General features: G+C 43.4%; 1 long non-coding RNA gene across 1 annotated transcript in view; it reads right to left on the bottom strand.

Annotated features, from left to right (window-relative positions):
* Window positions 1–581: 581 nt before the first annotated feature.
* Window positions 582–22,112, bottom strand: part of LOC137879090 (uncharacterized) — an 85,442-nt gene continuing 63,911 nt past the window's right edge. Inside the window, exon 3 of the long non-coding RNA XR_011103704.1 lies at window positions 582–650. This is a non-coding gene — a long non-coding RNA (uncharacterized lncRNA). The remainder of the gene's footprint in view (window positions 651–22,112) is intronic.

Below are 22,112 nucleotides of genomic sequence, written 5' to 3'. Positions count from 1 at the left end.
TGTCAAATAGCATTCGTCTGTCCTACAATGTGTTGACAATCTCCATGTTGTTTGTACAGTAGATGATTGATAGCGAGGGTACAAATGCAACTAATAGCTTTTTTTTTTCTTTTTTTTCCCCGCAAATCAGATAACAATGGAGCAAGAGTCAGTCAATGTGGCAGTTGGAGAAAAAGATGTGGGTACAGCGGTGCCAGAAGAAAACGTCCCATTTAGGCAGCATTAATGAAGAGAAAGCGCTTTCCTTCGCTTCGTGTGCATCATGTCTGTGCTTCGGCTGGATGCTTGTCTTGCTGCCCACAGAGCTGCTCTGCCATCACAGCGCTGAGTGCATCTCAGACTTAAACACAGATCCACGCTGGCAGCATCTTTAACAGATGTCCCGCTGCCTAATGTGAAGCAACTTCACTCGAGGCTTTTGTACCCAAATTGCAAAACTTGACGTGACGCACTACATCGCACATGAACCGGTAGTGTCTCTCAGGTGAACTGTTGTGCTATGGAAATAGGCCACACAATAAAGCTCAAAGTAAAATAGCATGCAGCTTAAAATATAACTGCAAAACACATTTCTCTTGCCTTGGTTGATGTGCTGCGGTGTCTCCTGGGCCCTCCGAAAAAGATTTCTCCTCGGCTGTGTGAAGCCCCATCTAAATTCAACAGAAAATATAAACATATGTAATGGCATTCTTTCAAAATAGCAGCATAACAACAGCTTAGAGTCCCTGATCAGAGAGCAGGAGACGAAGACAAAAGGCATCTGACCTAATGCATGCATGTTTTTCTTGTTTGACTCCAAACGACAAACTTCGAGAATCATTTTTCACGCATGCTATTTCATATCGATATTTATATTAGGTGGCACTTTGATAAAACTGTAAGGCTCCATATCAAATGGCAATTCACAACCATAGCACTCATTCGACTCTCTCCTACCACTCCCATCTTCAGGCTGTGGTAGTAAGTTTTCATGTCTTTTGAAGTCTTCAGTCTGGAAATCTTTATGAATTATGCTGACACTCTTAAGACTCAAAGTTCTAATGCACTGTGCTGAAATTAGGAGCGATACATCCGCGGCTTCAAGACTTTCACAGAATCTGGCCTCTCGAGATTCAGTCTTTAACTTGTGATGCTTTATGCATCCGGACAGCCTGCATCGTTATTCTGTAAGACATGCATCCGTTTGATAATTCTTTTTGAGTCGAGGCTCCTGTTTTGACGTGAGGACCACAGAGACGAGCAGAGCAGGCCTGGTGAGGTCTCCCCAAGGCTGGAATTCAGCAGATTTCAGCTCAAACTGTCTCCCCCGAATGCCAACAAAATAAAAAATAAAAAACACTGGCAAGAACAAGTCCTTGAGAAGAGTAAAATGACCTCAAAAGTACAACAAATGCATCGTGAAAACTTTATAAATGCTTAGCTTGTAGGCTTCTGCGGTATAAGTGCTTAGCTGTGAGCAGGAGAGGCGGACATTTTGAAGCATTTTGCAAATTGCTGCTTACTTAACAAGTTTACAAATGTTCCCGATGGAGAAAATTGTTCAAAAACAGCCAGCTCAGACTGAATGCAGTCAATAAATTGCAAATCCGAAAGTCACAGAGGGACAGCCCATAATCATATTACACTCAGCCCTATCAGAAGCATGAGCATGCATGTGTGTGTGTGTGTGTGTGTGTGTGTGTGTGTGTGTGTGTGTGTGTGTGTGTGTGTTATTATTCAGCAGTGTGCGGGACCTGCTTGCAGCGGACTGCTAATGAGAAGCTGTTGAAAGAAGAAGACCCTCCATTGTTCTCAGTGGAATCAATGGGATACCTATCAAAAGGTGCGCTATCTGTAATATGAGGCAGATTGGTTCAAATGAGATAACAGGAATTAAAATGGGTGAAACGGAACAAAAGGATGGGAAGGAGGCGAGGGGACAGAACGAGCAAAGTCTGATAAAGCCAAGAGAACATCTGCTGATGCTCAATCAAGCTGATCTCTAGCCCCGCGCGGAATATATACGCTGTGGGTTTTTTTTGTGCTTTTATTTAGTCAGGAAAGTGCTCTAGTGAGCATCAACTCTTTTTTTCTTCTTCTTCCCATACCGCGGCGTTACATTCATACAGCTGAATAAACCTACAGCGGCCTTGTGCTGGACACCGAGCATCTCCAGTGGACCAATTAGAGGCTATAGGTGCCAACTCAAGAGCACCTTGACTTTGGTTAAGGGCGGGTATGATTCCACGTTCTCCCCCTAGATTGTCCTCAGTTGCTTCTTCCAGTCACAAGCAAGCATTTCAAACCTTAAGGCTACTGCAGCCATCTGCACATGATTTACAAAATAAATAATAAAGTATTAAAAAAATAGGTTATTTCCATTGGCCTGGTGTCTAAAAAAAAAATAAAAAAAAAAATGTTTTCTATATATAGGCGTGGACTGAAATGTCTAGATGCACAGCTGACCCTGCATGGGAATCGTCGAAAAAGGTCAGACACATCACCGACGGCCCGGATTCCCAAAATGGCTCAGCATGGGCGCACTGGCAAAGGGGTCACTCACTCGGATGACCGGACCGCTTACAGAGACAGTCTGTGAAGGGAAGCATCAGTGGGCAGCAGAATTCCACACCTCCTCAGGCCAAAAGGAGGAGGAGAATCAAACTGTGAGATCGCCCGTTTGCCTTTAAATCCTGCACAGGGCACGCATGCGCCACGCCGAGCTGTTACTGTAGGTCATTGTGCTTAGCCGAGTGGGTTAGCAGGATTCTTTTGTGTGAACTGGAGTTGGACTGAATGATGTGTGGGTCTCTGTTTTGGCTGGAGGCGGTGAACAGTTTGCTGTGTTTTGAGTCATATGGGCGAGCTTAAAAGACATCGGTTGGCTTGCTGAATTATTAGGCTTTTTAACTCGCTAACACGACCAAAACAGCGTCAGTTTCTGCAGGTTAACTGAGATGAGGCTCCGATGCGGTGTGTTTTCAGAGTGATAAACATGATTAGAGACAGTTTAGTCCTACATTAGGAAATATATCCAATCTAACCTGGGATTGTATTCATATCCAACTCACTCGGCCTCTTTTCTACATGTTCCAGGTATTTTCTGTCCTGGTTGTTCCAGAGCCCGCTCAGCCAGTGCGTCTCCATAATGTGCTGCTGGGGAGATTGTGATGCAACTGAATCACTCACTCATGAAACAGCATTTTGAGAGTAATCTTGTGTAGTCACATCTCTGTCTCACGCCCATGCAGCGGCGGAGAAATTTGACAGAGAACGTTGCATAAAAGAGAGAGCCTGAGGCAGCGATTTTGATTGGTTCTCAGCTTGAAAACATGTCCTGGCTACACACCTCTGCTTGTTTTGGATTGTTATTTAAGCTATGTTAACGATAAATTAGATGAAAAATGTAATGGCATGTTTACCCCACAGGCAACGGGCAAAGTATTAAACCTGTTCAACAGCCTGCGGTCTATTACATAAATGTGTTCCCTTCTCATGTTGATGATTTTGTGATTTTCAAATAAATGTGGACACATGAGATTCGCTCAGAAATAGAAAATTATGAATAGTTATATAAATATATTAAGCTCTTAAGCTCTTGTACATTTGTGTGTCTTTACCCGGCGTGTCGTCCGTGCAGGTCAGTGGAGAATCTGCTGGAGACGGGAGCACATTTGTTCCAGCTACATCACCTTAGGGACATCATGTTCTCCGGCACAACCACTGCCACACATACTTTATTAGCTCTTAAAATTCAACATACATCTTTTTCCCCTTTGTGTCTGTCACAAGGCTTTCAAATGCAAGTACTTGCAGATTAAGTCAGTAAAATTGGAATGGTTCAGCTATAAACACCTGGGATTGTGTACGGCTTCACAACACTTCACATGGTCTTGATCCTATTTGCACATTTATTTTGCAAACAATAATTATTTATATATTCATGTATGCATTTCCATGCAGTAAATGTCCTCATTAATATTTGCCACAGGGTCTTAAAGAAGACATACCAGAACAACATGATACAATGCAAAAATGATGCTTTAAAAAAGTTTAACATGGAGAGAGTTTGCTTGTTTAGTGACACATTTCAAATATATAGAGTTTTTGCAAAAACATAATATAGACTATATTACCCTTGGTCAAAAAAAACAAAAACAACTATATATTCGAGTCCTTTCATTTAGACATTTGAGTATAAAATGTCTAAATGAGTGTGCAGCAACTGCATTTCCGTCCTAAAAACAACCTGTAAATCCTAACCCCGTCCCCATATGTTCACAGCTACATCCTGGCACTTAAAAATGACACTTGGCTGGTTCAAGCAGCGACAAGATGTGGAGGGCATGTGGGCGACAACCCCCCATTCTGAGATGTGCAGCCCATGGTTTGGCGTTGCGGAAAAAAAATAAAAAATATGTGTGTAAGTATGTTTTCTCTCTGAGTGTGTGTGTGTGTGTGTGTGTGTGTGTGTGTGCGCGCTTCGCAGCAGTTCTAGTGCCAGTTTTCCGCTGTGCCAATCTGTAGCAGCCATGGAGCATCCTGGACTTGCTCAGCCATCAATCAGTCGCTTGCCATGGCTGAGTGCTCACGCTCATGCGCGCGCGCGCACACACACACACACACACACACACACACACACACACACACACACACACACACACACACACACACACACACACACACACAAAAACCTCTGACAACCCACAGTTCAGAGAAAACCAAGGCCACCCACTACTTTATTAAAAGGCTGCAGCTGTTGTTTACGTGGGCACGGAGCAAAAATGATTTTCTCTCTCCTAAGACTCAACACAGACAACAGGTCGCGCCGCTTCGTCATCTTCTCAGTTTGTCATACTTTGCCGACAGCAATCTGGAGGACATAAATTCTCGGTTCAAACGACATACATTTTACATGTTTGTGATGCTAGAGACTTACCAGTGGTAGGGGCTTTAAAAACCTCGCCAAAAACAGTGCGCATGATCCTGTAGCCTACTGTTGTGTACCGACATGCATATCACAAAAAAAACTACAAGTAGAATACGGCGTTCATCTCCTCCAGGTTTCCTGAGGGAACAATAAAGATGATCTTCAGAGTCAGGGGAACATAAAGGCTCTTTTCAAATTCCTCATGTGTAGAAAATTGTCTCCATATTAAGTTTTTCGAAATATAATTATTGGATACAAGCTAACACGCACACAGTAACGATGCTTTAGCCGAACTCCCAGGAAGAGAGCCTGGCTTTGAAGCCATTTTTTTTTTTTTTGTGGCCATAAGTAGCATTCAAACTTTCGGGGTCAATCCCATGATGCCATGGACTTACATTTGGGAAAGAGACGACTGCAAATCAGTGGATCATTGTGTTTGAGGTAAATCAATCGTATTCCAAATCAGTAGGTCCAAAAAGTTGTAAAAAGCACCAATAGAGTTATTGTTGTGCATGTTCATGTGAATGTGCCGAAATGAGCCCGAAGACCGGACGGCTAGGAGGGAGCGGCGGGGGTAAAGGAAATGCTAGTGCGCTTGCTCCATAGGCACAAAGACGCTGGGAAATCTGGGTAATTTCATACTCGTCAGTCGAGCAGTTTTAGCTTCATGTGCCTCCAAGCAACTTTCATAGGAAAAACTATGAGTTGCCCTCCAGCGCTGTATCCATTTCTCTTCAAACAGCCAAGGTATTATGTTTTTTACGTGCACCATTTGCTAATTAGCATTTAACACACAAAGTACAGCTGAGGCTTATTGGAATGAAAATAGATTCACAGGTGTTTTGTTATGAATGGAGACAACATTAGCATCTAAGTACCAGCATAAACACCCAAATCTGTCCAATTCTGACACAATTGTAAGGCGTATTGTGGATAATGTAGGCGTCAGGTTCGCTTATGGAGAGGATTGCTTGGAATAAAAAAAAAATAAAAAAAGACAACTATGGCTTTGCTGCATTGATTTTAATCCTTCAAAAAAATAAGTGGACCCAACAATTTTATCAGGAGGCAACGGTAGAATCGGTGGAACGATATTTTAGTTCTACTTATATCAGCCGCTGTTTGCTCGAGAATCGATGCGGTCGTGTTTAACGAGTCATGGTAGGTCGAGCAGCTTCAGGGGGACGAGGTTTGGAGATCAAAGATGGCTAAGTGTGTCGTGTGGGAGATGCGTTATATTGCCGCAGGGTATGTCCAGAATGCACGTGTGAAGGGTTGGGGCGGTTATTGGCCAGCACCACTGGGGTCTTTGAACATAGCGCTCATACCAAGGAGCTGCATAAACACTCTGCTTTTAAAAACAGTGGGTTGTCTCCCCTACATACGTGGAACGCAGTTATTATTCTTTCCCAATATCTTTAGCCATGCACTGTGTATACAGCATGTCATACACAAGCCTATCATCTGCACAGTGTATAGCTCGAAACGGAAGGTTATGTAATCTCAAGGGTATTTTCATTCATTCCAGATGATTTACTTACGCAAATACACTGGCTGCTTACAAGCTTTTTAAAATGGACTCGCATCTATGGTTCATCATAGAAATGCTTTTAATATCAAACACGCGGCATGGGACGGGATTCATAAATAATGTGATGCCATCAAGAAGATTGCTTATCTATAATGCATGGATTTGTTTGCTTCACATCTTGTTGGGTGCTGAACTTTCCATATATACGAGAAAGATCAATAGACACGTGGAAATGCATTACTGCATACAGAATGCATTAAATATTGACGCTGTTGTGTATTTGTTCACAGAAACATCCCTGTAGGTGAGAATGCTTTCAAATCTCAGTCCTCAGTGTGAACAACAACAAAGGTCCAGTCAAAGCTTCAAACAGAGAAAGATGAAACGTTTGGTATATCCAGCCTTAATTTGATTGACAGAAGCACAGTTTCATACCTCATCTTGTTTTTCTTTGCTACAGTCAATGCAAATCCGCTTGAAGATCGCTTCCTCTTTGGTACGCAGCAGAAAGACGGGTTCACAATCTGTTTTTGGATAACTAAGGTCTGATAACTGTGGAACAATAACGCAGGTCGCCATTAGAAAAGGTGTAAACCTCGTCAAATTGCTCGATCATTCACTATTGACTACATGAACTATTGATGGTCCCATTGCCAGCCAAATGTTGATATTTCTGCAAAACTCTAGACTATGTTCAATAACAGCATATTCTTATGATCAATTCCAACTTCTTCATACTATATCTGCATATGGCAACCACAGCATAGTTAGTGCTATGGCAAGGGAGATTGTGGTAGCGATTAATATAAAGGTGAAGGATATTTGCTGGTCTGCAATGAGCTACGTGGAATTCCACACTCTTACTCTCCCCCGTGTTACGTACAGGGCAAACTCTCTGCATTGCTTCCGATGACGGATCGCTGTATTCCTCGGCCACTGGGCTCCAATAACCACAATGTCAACCAGTTGCCTCGCAAAAGTGACAGACTCACATCTGCCTCCAATGAGATTATGTTGCATAAATGCATGCATGTGTTCATAGGGTCTGGCGTGTGGATGCAAATGAAATATTTCAGGAGCTTTATGCCGCCGCTCAGATTCTCAGAGTACAGCTGTGATGTCTTTCAAGCAGCAAGTAGAAGACTGAAAACCGATGCTTACCTGGACTTTAAAAGATAACATAGTTCAGAGCCAAATAAAGATCTGGAAAAATTCACAGGACTACCTTGGAGCCAATAAATCAATGCACAAACAAAAGGCAATCACGATTTGTCAGTGAGTCCACAGAGCACATCCAATTGTGGCTTTAAACACAGTATCAAGGCTGAACAGAGCTGCAGAGTGGATGTTTACCAGCAAGCGTGCTGTAAATTCAGGTCAGATCCCTAACAGATTTATGCTTAGTGTTTTCCTCTCTTCCTGTCCCCTCACTCACACACAGTCGCCCCCCTCCCCTGTGAGCCACAGGTGCTGGCAGTGATGGCTGTGAAATGAGTTCTTGCTGAATGAGGGTTTCAGCCTCAATTTGAACCCCTCAGCTTGGCAGACGACCACGGCGCTCGCAGCATTCTTCGCTTTGTATCTCTTCACCCCATCTCCATATTCTCTGCCGCTATTGTTCGCAGCCCTTTATCTCGATTCATGTGTGTCCCTTGTCTTTTCTTTTCCGTCTCTCCGAGCCTCGTCGTTGTTTCAGAGGACATGACGATGGAAAAGCTTTGAGCTGTGATGCCGCTTGGACTTTTTATTTTGAAATCAAGATATTCGCTGTTTTGTCTGTACTAAAAACGAAGAACGCTTACAGATATTCATTTAATCCTCTGTTCAGAAGATAATGTGCACATGAAATGCATTAAGGGCACTATGTTTTGCATTGTGTGTGTCATCCTGTAAGCCATAACAGGGATTTTAAAAGCAGTGTTGGTTTATTTTTGTATATTAAACCGTCAAGAACAGAAAATAATAACCATGTGAGATACCACAAAGAATGACAATGCAAGACAGTATGGCACTAATTTGGGAAAACTAATGCACGGTTTAACCTGCATGGTCAGCCACATAATTATTCAATTGAGTCTTTAATCTGACAGATTAAGAGCTGTGTGGCGCTACAGCAGCGCAAGAATCGCGAGCACAAAAGTGGGTCAGCTTTACCGAGCAGCAAGGGCATATTACCTTTCATCTCATTTTTATCATTTTAATTTCGCGACATAACAATGATGGCGGCTTTTGACATTTGAAATAATCAAAAGGAGTTACACGCTTTCACTTTATTCACTGCCAGTGTAATTGATTTCACGTATCTGGGAACATCAAAAGGGGGTTTGCTTCGAGTCGAGGACCTTCTCTGTGCTTTTTGATCTTCCTTCACTGTTTTCATTATTGTCAAATCAACACTAACCCATATTTATGGATGAGTGTATTCAGCAAATCCAACCTCTTCTAATTACAGGGAGTAAAAGGCAGTTCTATTTTGGATGAAAGCCTCCTGACAGAGTTGGCATTGTCGTAACGAGCACTGCATCGCCTCTTTTATCACTAATAGCCGCCGAAGACAGCTGAAATCCAAGCTGTAGCATTTAAATACACAAATACTGTATACACACACACACACACACACATAGCGCCTCATGCGTGTGCCGATACATATAACACACAATAATACACAGGAAGAAATCTTGTGCTTGCGGCTTAATAGAAACTGTTATGCCAAAGGAGAGACAAAACACTGGTTTTGATGTTCCTGTGCTCATAATCATTACTGTGAGAAGACACACACACACACACACACACACACACACACACACACACACACACACACACACACAGACTGTCTGCATGCCAACATATTGCAGGTCTGGGCTCGCCTCAGCTCAGGGCAAGCAGACAGACGCAAGGGTCAGCGCCTCACAGCTTGAGGTGGGACTAATTGATGCCCAGCAGCTTCGGGAAGGTAAACACACTCGTGACAATGTCTTTATTTTGTTCTTTGCTTTCATAGGTTTGCACGGCTTCACTGCAGCATGCCAAAATTGTCTGTTGTGGAATACAGTTTCATTGTGTAATCCAAACACAAGTCCTTTCTTTCTACACTATCGCAATGCATTCATGCGTTACACGTCGCTTGACGATGCTACTGCTGTCAAATATTCCATTACCTGAACAGGTGATGCAGGAACAGGAGATCCACATTGTTTATTGTGTTGCATTTTGGCACAGAGTTAGACGGACTGCATGACTGAGGCGGAAGCAGGTCCTGGCAGATTGTGTCTGCAGGAAGGCGTCTGAGCCCACCCCACTGAGAAACTGTGAGCTGACAAACACAAGCCAAGTTCAGTGCAAATACCAAATTAATTTCCAGAAAAATTGCCAGAACATGCCAATTCCATGCACTGCTGTTATGCAAATATTGAGAGTTGGGCGCATAGAGATAATTAGCTGATGGTGCTAATTCTAATTCACCGTGTCCGTTTCCATTGCACCTTTTTTTTCTTCTGCTAAATTTTCATTATTCCGAAGCACTTAGGGAGAATAAGAGAAGGGTAGTTCATGATTGGATTAAATGAAGTGGGAGGGAGGAAGAGATGAGAGAGGCTGGACCACAGTAAATGCGGCCAAGCTCAAATAATGAGGCGACAAACTGACATCACAGCAATATTTCTTGGTTTATGTTGTGGGCAGACAGTACTTGACATGACTCACAAAATGCTAAGATAAATCTAATTAGTCACTGTACCACATTTACATAAAACCTGTCAATATTTTTCATGGTTTGCTTGGGAATAAATTAACGTGCAAGTATGAAACAGGGTTATTTAAATGACTGTTTTAGTAATAGTCTAAAAACTTTTCGCCCCACGTTAATGGGTGAATAACCTAGAGATTCAATAGATGTCTCGATATTTCAAACATGTAATTAGTTGACTCATGGATGAGAAATACAGATCATAGAGCCAGAATAAAAAGGTCGGCAACACAGACACAAACGGGCATGTCATGCCGGAGCATGACAAACACACCAGACACTCTGCTACCCCCCCCCCGCTGCTTTACTCTCATGTCTGGTTCAATGTCAATCTATTGTCATGAGAGCAGCGCTGCGTGTGGGGTCATAAATCTGCAGAATGACCGCTGACTGGTGTCTTTGATGAGGTCAGACTGGCAGGAAAAAAAAAGCTAAGAAGATACATCCAGACACAGCTGGAGCATGGGGGGTGGACAACACCCTGTGGAGGGAGGAAATGAGAGAAATACTACATTATCTCTTTTCACAGGACATCTCGAGGCAACAGCCCGGGATAAATAGTATTATTCATGTGTCTATAGGTCACAGGCAACCAGAACCAATGCAGGTACAAGGAATTTGGAGAACATTTTAAGTAATAACTCCTTTATGATACAGAATAGTTTAAAATAATTTATTCTCTACGAGAGATTAATGATATTCACATTTATATATAGTGTGCTGTTAGGGCAAGTATGCATTGGCGTAATTAATTTGAGGAAAGCAGCCCAATCAGAATCCTTTATCATCGTGGGAAAAAAACAACAACAACTTAGCCTACCACTTAGCTTGATGAAGCCCAGCCATTAGACAGTGATTAAACATGAGCTCAGCTGTTTACATTCTTAATTTATTGATTTACATTTAGCACTAATGTGATTTCTACGAACGGAGCAGCTTTGTAATGCGGTTAGCGCTAACCTTTCTGCAGCAATACCACCAAAGTGTCACGTCGCTGACAAGCAGATGAGCAGACCGAACAAACCGAACAAAACCAAATTCCCGTCAATGTGACGAACTGTAATTCAACTGCTGCCAAAACCGACGCAAGCAGCGCGCACGCCAGTTTACAGACGCACCAAACCAAAGTCTGAGCCGAGCTGACCACACATGGAAACGCCCCATTACTGCTCATTGATTGCTAAATTGACAAGCTTACCACACGGTGAGAGCAAAGCTATTCTACGCAGTGAAGCAGATCCAGTGTTCTGTGTGATATAGATACATCATACATGTGATGAAAGCCCACTGGTGTGGATGGAACACACATTTGAAATGAGCATTTACGGGAAAGAGAGCTGCACATTAGTAGCATGAACACTCACTGACCGAAAGCTGTGACCTACCGCTGGAGTTAGCAAAGAAGTGGCCGACAAATAGCGTGGATATATTGAGAGGGCAATTAGATAAAATACTCTCTTCTCGATCACATGACGATCAGGCTGATTTCCCCGAATGACTTCATGTTTTCTGAACCAACGTTAAAAGCTTGAATGCAGCTTTCAGGAAGCATATAATAATTGAGCATGGTAGGTGACTGTGGGGTTAAAATGTGCTGCAAATTACATGTCGTGAACTGCTTCCCTGAAATAGTTCCAAACCTATTTGACCTTTTTTCCTGTTAGGATTTCCAACTTTCAATGCTTCTGGTTTTTACGTGCCGTCAGCACATTTAGCTCATTTAGCTATTAAATCAGTAACTGCAGCATTACTAGCACACAATGAAACATCTATAAAGTGCTACATGTAGTCATTTTAGAGCTTAGTTTAGTTCAGAGAGCAATCCAGTGCTATAAATCAGAAAACTTAACGGGGTTTTCTCCAGCCAGGTTAGCTGGTAGCTTTAGCAACAATGTCAAAGATAGGATTTGGACAGTACTGTACTGTATGTATGACGGATTTAAAGAGGCACACATAAGACAGATGTGCGAATAAATAACATATGAGAAGAGCTTATTTTACCGTTGATGCAGTCATCTTGGAGTTGGGGTCGGTGGGGTTCTTCCGACTTCCCACTCCAAACGGAATGCAGTTTAAATCCTCAAAACTGGCGTAAATCACCAATCAAACATGTGTTTTCTTCCGTTTAAAACCAAACACTTCTAATTTTGAAACAAAAGCCTAAAAGTTGACCACCCAAAACGAAAGTAAATGCATTGCTTCATTAATCTTACAGACACAGATTGGCAAAGCAAGGGGACATGCTAGCAGTCCGCTACTGGTGGAGAACTAATTGCAAATGAGGAGCAGCTGTGCAGGTTGGTCAGGTGGGCAACAGAGGCGGGGACACTCTGGGCCGATTAGTGGACAGGTGAGGGATAGCAGAGCTCGTTAGTGGGATTGGGAACAGGTGGGGAAGGACAAGGATTTTACTCAAGATAGATGAAAAACGCATTCAAATATATAATTGTGTGCTCAAGAGGCTTTATTTAGTAATGTATCCTCCCAAAAGCCAGTTTGTTAAAAGCTTACAAATGCAGAGAGACACAAACGCTCTTTCCACTATTTTATCGCCGGTCTCTCGGAAGTCTTAAGTGGAATCTTTGAGCTAGAGGAAATGTCTGCAGAGTGTTTACTGTGACCCCGAAAGGGAAAGAAAACAAAAGCAGTAATTGGTTTCACTCCGTCCATCTTACTGTGTGATGGACTCCCCACGATTGCAATAGAGCTCAGAGAGACATGAAACAGATGAGATGTTGTTACAGACTTGAGAGCAACTCCATCATGAAACTCTTTTTCAAACACAAATGGGTGAAAACATGGAAAAGTGACACGCTGCGTTGGGAGTGAGGCTTTGTCTTTCAAGAGAAATTCAGCTTCAAAGTGTGCTCGCGTGTGCACAGGGCGTCTGTCTGAACATCTACTGCGTGTGGTGACATGCAGCTTCAAAGTGCACTGAGAACATTGGACAGTCCTCCTAAAATCTCTATGTTCTTACATATATCAAAAAGTTGCACCACAGGGCAATTCCTTCGGTCCAGCTAATAAATGAGCGGATGTGGGGAAGTTGTTTTCTGCCAAATTTACCTTATAAATTGAACTTTTTTTTTTTTTTATCTGGCGGTACTTTTTTTAAGATGTATTTGTAATCTTGTTCTCTGCTGCCTCCCATAGAGGTACCAGTATTTTTGTATAATCATGAAAGAGATTCAAATGATAATATATTCCAGTAATTTATTCTTCGCCGGCCCTTTCTCACCTAAATAAGTACGAGCTAAAAGAGCTGTCGCGTTCCGTGTGCAGATATTTAAAAGGCCAAGATTGAAGATTGCTTGTCGTCCGCGACAATCTGACTTGTGTTCTGAAAGGCGCGCTTTCAAAGGTGACATCTTCAAAACCTTTGATAACACATGAGGAAAACTAAACAGCAAATTTGATACATGGGCGTCTGCAATTTATTTGATTTGAAACTGTTTTCCTACACGTACGCCACACATCCTCATGAAGAAATGTTAATGAATAGGTCAGTGCCTGCTGAAAATGATCAACATGACCATTCAAAAAGACACATACAAGTGTTTTGTGATATGCAACTTCTATGGTAAAAGTCTGGCTCGTCCGAGAACAGACCCCTCCCCCTTTGCAAGAGTTTGTGTCGGCTGAATGGAAGTTGCGTAGAATTGGTGGTTGATTTAGACTTGATCTGTGATGGTGGCTCAGCCGGAGCCACCTGAAATGCAGTGAGAAGGTTTTACAGTGGCAAGAGCTATTTAACCTCTCACCTTCACATCGGCTAACACCTGTTTAAAAGAGCACCTCTGCCCTCGCCAATTGAGTTATTCCCTGGCATTTGGAGGAGATAGAGTGTAGCGCTCAACCATGCAAACAAGGTACACAAGCAGACATAAAACAGCAAGCTGCCACAGTGATGTACACCACTACGTGGGTGCACACTGAGACAGATCTTTGTCATCAGTGCGCAGCCTCACCTTGATGCACGTGCACGAGCGCACACACTCACGCTCGAGCGCTACAGAAGTCATATTTAGTTTTTCAGTACTTAATCCTCCTCCTGTCTCGCTATCTCTGGGATCAGCAGGATCCATTACCTTGGCCCCTCGCAATCCCCCCAAGATTACTTTGTTATCATCCATCTGTATCCGTCTCTCACTTTATTTCCCAGCCTACTGTATCCCTCCATTCCTCACTATGTTTTCCTTTCACACAGCCCCTCCCTCCCTCTCCTCTTCTATGCCTCAGCTAATTTTATTAATAGAAACCAGGCGCTCAGACACCAGTGGGTTGTAAATGACCGCAGACTCTTTTCACCCCTCTTCACAAAGATAAAGAGAGAGAGAGAGAGAGAGAGAGAGAGAGAGAGAGAGAGAGAGAGAGAGAGAGAGAGAGAGGGGAAGAAGAACAGACTTGGAGATCAGAGGAGAATGAGGAGAGAATCCGAAACAAGAGAGAGGAATTGAGGAGAGAGAGAAAGAGAATGTAATTAAAGCGAGTGGAGAAGGGGAGAGACTGTGGACCTCACTCAATAAATCAGAGCTGCCGAGCAACCTGTCAGTCTCCAGGCTCTTTTTATTGGTCACCGAGGATCAGCTAGTATTAGTCACCGGGGCCTCGCTGTGTGTGATTGGGTGGTTGAGTGGGCATTGGGCAGTGTGTGTGTGTGTGTGTGTGTGTGTGTGTGTTTGCGTCTGGAAGCATTCCATCAATAACACATGGATTGGGGCCACAGGCAGAGACAAGTAGTCATGTTGGAGATGGTAGGAGATGTGCAGAAGAGGAGCAGCTTCCATGTGTGTGTGTGTGTGTGTGTGTGTGTGTGTGTGTGTGTGTGTGCATCAGTATGATAGGGTGAGAGAGAGGGGGGGGGGGAGGGGGTCGAGGTGGGGGGGGGGGGGGGGGGGGGGATAACAAGCAAGGTATTCATGTTGGGTAATGAAAGAGGGTACAGCGGGAGAGAGAGCGCAGGGATAGCCGTCATTAGACGAGCCGGTCCTCACTAACGATCATCAAGAGCAGCAGGAGAAGCCTGTGTGTGTGTGTGTGTGTGTGTGTGTGTGTGTGTGTATCTGACTGTGAGTGCATGTGCATACCTCACACCAAGCATGCGCACCGTTGAATGTGATAAATTCCCACTCGAGGCCCCCTTACCGTCTCCAACAGCCAAAAGAATTAAGCTTATTATTGATGACAGGACTCCTTGTGATTCTGGGTTGTGTGCACGTGTGTGTGTGTGTGTGTGTGTGTGTGTGTGTGTGTGTGTGTGTGTGTGTGCGCGCAGGAGGACGGACCCCTGGCTCCTATCACAGCTGTGCATGGCAGCAGCAGGGTCAAGGCAAAGAGAAACAGAGAAAGGTTGACAGGCAGGCATAAAGTGGCAAGTCCACTCTAACAACACTAATTCACACACACGCACACACACACACTGGCCAATCAGTAGTCAGGCTGCTGCAGTGACACCAGCGATCCATCGGACGATTTGAGGATCACTCAGCGTTTAGCTTGCTGACTGCCTGGCATGTCACCTGACCATCTCTGCAGTGTGGGCCGATGGGAGCGTTAGGAACCCTGTGTAGTTCTTTTTTTTGAAAACACACTCAGTTATGATCACCGGTGATTCATCAGCCAATTACATGTTCTTTGCCCATGAGGCATAACAAAGGCACACTGCTACCTCACTGCAGAAACAGAAGGACATCATATCCTTTTACGCCCTCGCAAAGTAAAACAAATCTGCACATGTATTACAACAGCAGCCACGCAAGCATCTCCAAACAATCCGTGTGCAGGTGGAAAGCGTAAAGCACGGAGACGCAGCTTCACCAGCATGCTCATGTGCAAGTGGAGCCCAATATGCAAACAAAGCAGGGACCCCCGCTCATCATGACGTCGCTCCACAGCACCACCGGCGGACACAAACTCCACAAGGTGCCTTGAACAACGTGAGTTTTTTCAGAAGCAGAGCGAGCGAGAGAAAATAGCTCTTTCGAGGCGGAGTGCAAAATGAAGAGCAGCGGGATCCTACAAAGCAGCTACTTTGAAAAAGAAATGGCTTTGCTCTGGGCAATGTCAAACGTGGGCTTCTGATGTGAAAGCCCGGTCAATCTGACCATCGAGCGATAGTGACAGATGTCGACATAATAAAATGTCATTGTGTCTATTTTGTAAAATACATTTTAGATATTGAGATCTAAGTTTGATATTGGTCATTGTTAGTTGAATATTTCCCGTTGAATTAAAAGTGTCCCCTGTCACTCATGGACGGTCATTACCAGTCTGAGCTTATTGTTCATTTTGTCAAGCAGAGCTATAGTTCAACCTCTCCAAAGCCATATATTCGGATATCAATATTTCAAACATATGACAGCAATTAAACGCACTTCAAAAATAAAGACTAGGGGTCTTTGACATCCACAGTCAATCACTCCCGTTATTAAATGAAGGATGTTTTATCCCTGTGTTTGTGTTTCAACATAGAGGGGTCAAGTTTGGATCAGCGATCGATCCTTTACAACATACGATGGGTAGAACTCTTAAATTCATGGTATAAACTCAGAATATGTCCACAGCTTGATTTCTTTTTGACGGATTTATTTGCGGACTGAGACAGAAAGAATGCAGCTAAATGAGAGCCTCTCTACTCTGAGACAGACGCCGCTTAATGCCACACAATGGCATCTTCTTTTGGCGAGGCCCTTTGACATGACACAGCGCCAGCGTCTCATCTCTGTCGCATGCGCAGCTCGGCAGCAGTGCAAAGCCATTATCACCTTCAGGCGGGGGGGGTAGTAGGAGGAAAGGATTACTCCTGCAACAGTCAAATGTTGCTTGAGTCTGAGCCATTATCCCAAAGCCCCCTTATTCACTTCACAGCCTTGCATTCATCACCTTCACATCCTTGAGCAGCTCTGCTGCCTTTCACTCCACACACACACACACACACACACACACACACACACACACACACACGGCGTGTGTAGTCGCAGCTTGATGGCGGCCACTTCTCCCCGTGGCGTGTGATGGGTTTGTATATCGGCCTGCAGTGGTGATGAAATCGACATAGCGAGATTCATTTTTTTTTTTTAACATTTAGCAGAGAAATGCAGCAGCCTGGGAAGCTTTCACATGAACATACAATAAAATAGCATTTTAAATGTGTGAGACTTTATAAACTACATCTTACATTGTGGGAACTGTAGTTCTAAAAGTACCAACTAAAACAAAAGTGAGATGAAGAATAATAGAAGCGTCAAGATCCAATAACAAGAACTGTTTCATGCTGTACTATCAATAGGTTGTGTTGACATTATTAGTGCTCAGGATGTCACATGGTTTAGTACGTATATTATATACATCTGTCCAAACTTATTCATACAATAACAATACTGTTGTTCAGCAGCTCCAGAATAGAGCAGTATGGGAGGATGAATCTGACTGATGCAGTCTTTAGTATCCATCTGATGAACTAGCTGGCAGACTAGAGGCAGAAGAAGACGTTTACAGAGATCCAACAGTATATTGACTCAGGCAAAGACACTGCGCTCTGCTAGATGAAATGCCTTTGAGAAGCCAGTTTGCATTTTGGAAACAACAACAAGATTAGTGTGAGCTCTATGGCCCCGACTGACCGGTCAACCAGCACACAGCTCGCTCATTCTAGTTTTGTTTGAGGACGTTTGGTCATCATTATAAAAGAGACCAAGAATATATACACACACACACACACACACACACACACACACACACACACACACACACACACACACACACACACACACATTCATTAGATATTCTGTCACTGTCGGGACATTTTCCCAGAAATATTCTAATCTAATTCAACAGGGTCGGGCTCAAATGCATTTTCGCATTTTATTGTTATAAAAGGTCAGTAGCATCATCTCTCTGTTTTTCATTGTATTCATTTACACAACAACAAACGCACGTGTTCTGTGTAGCGATTACTCAAACAATCATTTGACGTTTATTTAGGAAATAAAATGAAGAAAGAGCAGTAAAAGAACGGCCACGGTATCTCTACTGGCCTCCCTGGTCAGTATTTGCATGTTTATTCGCTCGCCTCAAAGACGGACACCGTTTTTTTCATTTCTCACCGTAATGGGAAATGGAGAGCGCAGTAATGAATACACATTATTAAATGCTGAAGAGAGACGCTGCCTGCGATGTGGACACACGGCTCCCACACGTTCTTAATGGGTCCTTGTCAAGAGGCTGAGTGGAGGAGAACGCGGCCGCCTGTACGTTTGTAAATGGAGTAAACAAGAGGAGATGCCAGGGCAGCCAATTGTAAGGAAAACGTCCACTTATATATATATATATATATATATATATATATATATATATATATATATATATATATATATTGTTGGCACATATAGCTGTAAATTACACCCTCTCCCACTTATTCATCAACTATCAATTATTCACTCACTCATTCTCTTCTCTGCTTTCTCTCAGGAGCTCACCAGAGGGCTCCTCCTGTGCAGCACTGGTCCGGGATGGCAGAAGAGGAGGAGGAGGAGGAGGAGGAGGAGGAGGAGGACTGGGTCGCTATGATTAAACGTCATCTAGTCAAAACACTTGTCAAACCCTAATGGACGGACGTTTTCATGGCGGTGTGGAGGCGGTGCTGGATTTGTAGTAAGGTCAGGTCCGTGACCCGAGACGGGGCTTGCGTTGTATGTTTAACAATAAAATAAATATCAAGCTGATCTACGGGGATAAATCATATTTGGCCATTTCAACCCGGCTGACCCTTGTTGTTTGGTGGTGACCCGCAGATAGCAGCCGATTACTGTGTACACACACCTCTGTGGAAATCTAATACATCCACTGACTTACCTTGCCATCGTATTTGTATCAAAGGATGATGTTATATAAAGAAAAACAATTAAATTCAAATCAATAAAATGTATTAATTAATAAAAACCCAATTGTCCTGGATGTGTCCTTATAGGAACTATATAAATAGGAAGTCTTGTTAAAGGAAACACAATCCACTCCTCACACCATTAGATTCTCCAGGATATTAAGTGCATTTTTGGAGTATGCCCTGCAGTTGTTCTGAAGTTACAATTCACTTTTATGGCTACTTTCACGGCAACATATTAGATATGAAAAAAAAGGATTCTGTATTTCACCGCCATCATTTCATTCCTGGCAGTGTTTAGAAGACATTTTAACAGCATTTAGGCCGTCAAGTTGGGAAATAATGATGAAACCATTTTGGAGGATTTATGCTTTTGGCTACGGTCCCAACCTGAGATCGTGACTTTGGTAACAGAACGCCACAACCCTAACCCTCAGTACATAAGCTGCGTTAAGAACACGTCTCAACCGCAACAATATTGCAGCAGAGTTCCTCAAGGTGAGGCGAGTCACATAACACACAGGTACGGTACGTGGTCTTTACTGTATGCAACTTGAGACCTTGGATCCTCTGTGAATGGTGCTTACATTTACCATGTGAGCAGCAGTCTGGAACGAATGGTCACATGTAGCTGGTTTAATATCCTGCACCATTCGCTTGGTTTATGTGTTGTACTGGAAGAAGCGATGGACTAAACGTCCCCCAAATACTTCTGATGTGAGGCTACGTTACACGTTTACAGTCTATTTGTGAATGTTAGGCGGATAGAAATGCGCGGCTGCAGTTCTGTCGCTCACGGTTTGCTCCATGTTGGTTTTGTCTTTTAGTGGGAGAGAAAAAAAACTATATATTCTGTGCACCACATTGCTGCAGCTGTGATTTATACGTATAGGTGAAGAGTGCAATAGAAACAGTGATGGTGGAGACGCTGCCTCCTCTACTTTTGCTTCTTTGTATTCACAGGTCTCCGCTGACATTCAGCAGAGAGACGTAGACACCAATATTTGACATTCAGAAATGGTGTCTGACATTTTGTTTTGTTCACTCCATAACTACATATCTTTGCCATTAGCGTCCTTATGATTACCCTCCAATAAGTGCTTTAAAAAAAAAACCATGAAACGAAGACAGGAATACAGCAGGAGATAGAGAGAGAGAGAGAGAGAGAGAGAGAGAGAGAGAGAGAGAGAGAGAGAGAGAGAGAGAGAGAGAGAGATCAAGCTTGACAGAGATGGATAAAAACAGAAAGAGAGGTTGATGAAGTGAGAGGAGAGGAGGAGAATGGCGAGGAGAGTGAGCGCCATCAGTCAGCGAAATATACCCCATGCCATCGGCACCAAAGGAAAACATCACTGTTCTGGGGTGTCAAGTTGAGATGGACGATCTGGACACTCGCGCTGCGTGAGATCCTCCGTGTGTGTGTGTGTGTGTGTGTGTGTGTGTGTGTGTGTGTGTGTGTGGGTGGGGGGGGCATCTGAGTACTTGCGAGTGTGTGCGAAAAAAAAAGAAAAGAGAATGAACTCCTGTTTGATACATCACAGGCACAAGAGTAATGCCTCACTGTGAAGTCATTGCAAGCTGCCCACTGTGTGCACTGCGCGTCCCGAGTACACACACACACACACACACACACACACACACACACACACACACACACACACACACACACACACACACACACAGACGCACAGAGAAAGTCAAGCAATCAACACCACCAGCACAGCGGTCTGCTGTGGCAGGTGAAATAAAAAATAAAATAAAAAAAAAGAGTTAAAAAATGAATGCATCGCCCCCGGGTGGCCTGAGTAGCATATCGGCAAGTGCGGAGCTGTTATTTGCTTTCCTGGGGTAGGCCCTTGTGTTTGAAACACTGCAAATAAAGCAGTGCATCGTGGGTATTTCTAGCGACAATCCTGTGTGGAATGGTATCAAATTCTGTTTGCTTTTTCTTGTTCGGATATGGAAGTGAATATTTCTCGGTATATGTCAGGAAGGCCCGGTATGGATTTGTGGAAACTTTTGAAACAATATGTTAAGACAAGTCTGGAGCCGTTGACAAGAACAGAACTTTGTTTTCTTCAGAATAAGGACGTACTAAAATTAGATAAACTGCTGTAATATTTAACAAGCCAAAAGTTTTGAGATGCACACTAGTTTAGTCCGGTTCCCCATGCTGCGTCATGGTATGTGAGGCTGCAGGAGTTCAGGACTGAATGTCAAGGTTCAAACCAAACTTGATAGGGTTTTAATATTTATAAACAAGATCATGAACCGAAATTGATTGAGCACAGCCACAAACATTAAAACAATGGACCATTGGAAGACATCTCTCCACAGAGATGAAGGACCTAATATATGGCAGGCAAAACACAAACAGCACTATGAAATAACCGTGGCCTTTTTCAGACAGACAGTCAGCTTTTTTTTTGGCATGTCCAGATTGTGTCCAGATTGATTTTGGAAAGTCTGGACAGCAAAAATGAAATGAAATTTTGCACATGAGATCCAAACCTTTGTTTGGAAGTGGTTTGAAATACGATTCCAATCCAAACCAACGCACTGGCTGCTCAAATATGATTTCCTCTCCAGAAACAACACTGCAATCATGGATGTATTACTATCAGAGTGCTTTGGAGGACAACATAGAGGAGAACAACGGTCCGCGGAGAGACACCACTCGTCTCGCTGTTTGTCTGGTTCGACGGAGGAGCTCTGCAGCGCCACTTGACAGTGGGATTGCTTGGAGGGCGAAATGACGGACCTCCATTCCTCACGCTTCACCAGCGTAGCTACGTTGTTGCTGACGCATAAGTCGTTGCCAAAGCAACCCACGCAGATAAGTTTGGGACGTCTGGACGCACAAATCCGACCTGATCGCATGCAAATACCGGTGTGGACAGACCGTCTGTATTAAAGATCTGATTAAAGAAAGAAATCGGGTTACGTGACTATCAAAAGGAGCAAACTTTATGTAAAAAAAAACTATTTAAGTTATTTAATGTCTATTTCAAGAAAAGAGACCAAAGCCACTGTTCTTATACACCAT

This window comes from Cebidichthys violaceus, unplaced genomic scaffold (assembly GCF_023349555.1).
Source record: "Cebidichthys violaceus isolate CVI_PGR_0920_01 unplaced genomic scaffold, fCebVio1.0.p SCAF_24, whole genome shotgun sequence".
Lineage (NCBI taxonomy): Eukaryota > Metazoa > Chordata > Actinopteri > Perciformes > Stichaeidae > Cebidichthys > Cebidichthys violaceus.
The sequence above is the reverse complement of the archived record's forward strand: the minus strand, read 5'-3'. Positions and strand labels throughout refer to the sequence as shown.